At 39.5% G+C, this 4,094-nt stretch overlaps 1 long non-coding RNA gene across 1 annotated transcript; it reads right to left on the bottom strand.

Moving 5' to 3' along the window:
* Positions 1-259: 259 nt before the first annotated feature.
* Positions 260-3,652, bottom strand: LOC112948784. Its single transcript, XR_003249700.1, has 3 exons — positions 3,374-3,652; positions 2,206-2,261; positions 260-310 (listed from the first exon to the last, which is right to left on the bottom strand). It is a non-coding gene; the product is annotated as an uncharacterized LOC112948784 (long non-coding RNA).
* Positions 3,653-4,094: the final 442 nt, after the last annotated feature.

Here is a 4,094-nt window from a genome sequence, read left to right as displayed (position 1 = left end):
ATCTTAAAGCATGCAATYCCTTACAGACTGCACGCAATAGGTATATTTGGTATCCTACATATCCTTAGGAGGTCAACACCCATGTTCAGTAGGACTGAATATGGAAAACAGAAAACAGTGGCAGCTCTGTGCCTTTGGGTCCTCATGCCTGTATCAGAATATATAGAATATATCGGGACATACCCTTCTGTCCTTGGGTAGTGGCTTGATTTGGAAATGACAAAGGCAGGAAAGGAAACTCACCGTAAGCGATGGGTTYGGTAGGTCCCTGAAGATGAACTCCAAGGGAGTGAAATTTTGTGTGTTAAGGCTGAAAAATATACACAAAACAGTGTTAGATTCTTTATACCTACTGCTGAGGAACCGTCCTCACCTAGAAGGTCAGTACTACAACAGTAGCTATGAAAGTTACCATCAGATGAAGCTCCATCCTGGAAGTCTTGCAAACAAGATGGTTTTGTCGTGGAACCTGTAACCCTACTCTAACTATTGCAGTATTTGTCTACAAATTCTGGGAATTTCAGGTAAAGGAAAGGGTACATCCTGTCATTGCTGGAATCTGGAATGAAAACTGCCTTGGAGAAGGTTAGAAATTCATGGTATATTGCAGGCTTTGCCCACTGCACAGAGCAGCTGCTGAARGAAGGAAGGGCAATTTGGTAAAAATCTCTATTAATTTGTTGCCGTTGCCAATAAAGTTGTAAACTCACAACAGGCAGGAGCAGATAGCGAGCTGAACACTTCATCTAAGTCATTAATCAAATGTTTTACATTTTTATTTGAAAAAGAGTGTCAAAGCACACTAAAATTGGATATAAAGAAAACAGAGGGTGAAAACAAAAGCTTAGCAAGACAGATAAGCAATTAGAAGATAGGAAGCAATGCAAATCTCCAGTGAATACACTGGAAGGAAAAGCACACTGGGGAGCTCAAATGACTAACTGAACCTAATTCCTTCTGTTAGCACAAGAAGCAGAGAAGACTCTTCTGTTTTTTTCCCCCTTCATGTATTTATGAAATATTCTTTGTGGCTATTTCAAGATGCTTATACGTTCTTTGGAGATGCTTGAATCTCTAGTCTTTTACAATTGCCCGTTTTGTAAGGGGGAAAAAAAAAAGCAAATTGATTCAGACCTCCACAGTAGGAAACAACAAAGAGAATCTTCTCCTGAAATGATCCTCGCTGAATCATATTGCAATTAAGATTAAACCCACCAAAGTAGAGATATATGTGTACAGAGATGACTATTTCACCTAAATAAAATTATAACACGCTCTACTTGTGATTTTGATCACAAGTATAATACAAATGTTCTCCTGGATGACAGCTTGGATATGATAGGGAGTTAATTAGGTATAGGTGCTAATGTCTTGTCAAAGTTATACACATTATTTTTGAAAGAGACATCTGGTTTCACTGCTCAATGCCAACTGAATCTTTATAACCAAAGGCAATAATTGTGTGCTGCTGATGTGCATCCATGAATAATTGAAGGGACTTGCCTTTCCCTAGCCTTACACTGGCTCCTGGGATTAAAGGGACCCAGGCTTTGCATTTATTAAATAGATCTAATCTTGTTTTTATTTAATTTCCATTTTTATTGCATTTCTGTTCTCTGTGCTCATTCATGTTAACATTCTCCCCCTATTGCTCCACACAGGGCTGTGTACATAACATCACCAAAATCAAAAGGTGCTTGAAAGCATCTCTTGTGCTTGCATTTCTTTAAAAAACCCAAGTTGGTGGCTTTCCGGGGGGATCTGTGAGCTTTAAAGATATACAGAAGAGCTCTTCAAATGACAAAAAGGCATTTATGAGAAATCACCCCAGTTGGCAGGGTTTCCTTTCCTTCTTACTGAAGAAACTCCTAATGAGTCTGTCTGTTGCACTTCGTAGTGTTATTTTTTTAAGTAAGGAAACTGCAATTATGTTAGTAAGTTAGGCTGCTTTTTTAATGTAGACTTAGAAGGTAACATAGGCTAGCAAGCTAATCCTGTTATTATGTATATTAAATCAATGGCCAAAGAGGTGTGTTTATTCTTGAGAGATATCCTTATCAAAACCTCTGCATGCGACTTTTAAAGCAGCATTTTTGTCTTATCAGTAGAGCAACACAGTCACTTTAGTRCGTAAGATAAAAGAAAGAGCCTGAAGATGCATTTCCTTACACACGCACACTTATAGGCAAAATAAATGAATGTTACCTTTTATATCTTTTTAGGCTTAGAAGAGGTTTRTTTGCAGCTATTCTTCACAGCACCTGTGGATCAAAAAAAGTCAATACTGGAACAAATTCCATCCTTTATACACAGTACTAAACCAACAACTATTCACCTGGGGCCTGATCCTACTTCCAATTAACTTGGAGCCAAAGTGTTAAGAGGTAGAACATTAGACCCATTATATTCTTCAAAAAAATGTATGCCAGGTGCTGTGTGCTCCAGGCATTGGCCACTGTTCCATGCAACTTAATAGGCAAAATGGATGCAGAACACAAAATATATACATGCTCTTACAGTTCTTTAAGGATATGCTGTGAATTATTTAAACTATAGTAATGCTAGAGCCTTTGTAGCCATTCAGAATGAAGGATTAATTATCTGGGGCTAGAGAGTAGCTGAATGTGCCAATGTGGCTTGTTCGCTCTTTCAGAGCAGTAGTTTAAAAATGGTTTTCACATTTAGTTTTGAAACCAAACTGCATTTTTATCAGTATTCCGTAGTCCCATAGAAATACAGAGTATAAATTGATTAGCACTGAAACAATGCTTCTTGCTCCACCTCCCCTCTCCTTTTTATCTTACAAAATTGCCCATTCCATATACAAGAAACAGCTGCACGATTCCTAGGGAAAGAGGAATGGAATAAATATTTGAGCTTTTTTCCTCTGTTCAACTGCAATTTGTTGGTGAAAACAGAAGTTGCCTCCCCAGATCTGGATGTGCAGTCATGATTAATTTATTACATTTTGGTAGGAGATCCTGAAAATGTCTCAAAATCCTCCATAATGCCATGGTTGGGATGTTTACTTCTAATACTGGACTACTTGGTTCAAGTCTCTGTCCCAAATCGTTAGGGAAGTGATACTGAGATTCAAGATCAGTGTCTGGCAGGTGGGTAGTGGGATGACACTGCTTTTTAGGAGGGATGGGTCCTGCTTATGCACCTAACTCTGCAGGAGAGGAATCCCAAGACAATAACAAAAAATGACAGAGACATAAAAACCTCCATAACAGCAGAGGAAAGGCATGAAATACCTCGACTTCACCAAATTTATCACAGGAAAAAGCAGGCTGCCACAAAACCATCTGCTTTTAGACACGTGGACAACCACAGTTACCTGCTGATAACTCTTTATATCTCAAAGTCTTACCTTTACAGTTGGACTTCAGTCAGAGCCTCTCCATAGTCTTAAGAGAGACTATATTGGATATGTCTCCGTTCAGTGTGATCCATCTTTTCTGCCCGGGCTGCCAGCCGTGGGTGTGCAGTCCTCTTCATGCAAACACACAAATGCTCGCTGGGCAGCCCTGTCACTGAAAGGCAGCATGACCTGCTTTGGAAATAGCCCGGGGCACTGCTGAAAGTTTCATGTGTCACGGAAAAAAATCAAAGGGCCCATTCGCATTGTGCACGTTGTGGCTCCACAAAGGTGTTCAGCAACCTGCTTTTAAGGTGCAGAGCATAAATACATTACATTAGCAGAAGGGAAAMGTGATTTTGGATGGAGCTTGTTTTGATCTCAGCTACTACCTGAGCTACTACCTTCACTTACGTATCTGTAGCCAATTGATAAGAGCAGCCTGTCCTTGGGTTTAGAACAGAAGGCATGACATTTTTGTTAGTGCTGTTAATCTCATTAGATATCTGCCCGGAAGTCTTTCCACAGCAAAATGACTCAGGAGATAGCACGGGTATGGGTTCTTTCTTAACACACAAGAGTTTTTCACAGCTATCAAAATTAAACAGCTTATACTCTTTTAAGGCAACTCCAACTGATTCAGTAAAGTGGAAGCTACTTTCCCTTTATTTGAATGACGCATATTCCCCTTTCTGTAGAAGAATAGCTCGACAATTCAGGTTATGGCAATGGA

Source organism: Nothoprocta perdicaria, unplaced genomic scaffold, assembly GCF_003342845.1.
Source record: "Nothoprocta perdicaria isolate Ctin4 unplaced genomic scaffold, notPer1 scaffold_28, whole genome shotgun sequence".
NCBI classification, from domain to species: Eukaryota; Metazoa; Chordata; class Aves; order Tinamiformes; family Tinamidae; genus Nothoprocta; species Nothoprocta perdicaria.
The sequence above is the reverse complement of the archived record's forward strand: the minus strand, read 5'-3'. Positions and strand labels throughout refer to the sequence as shown.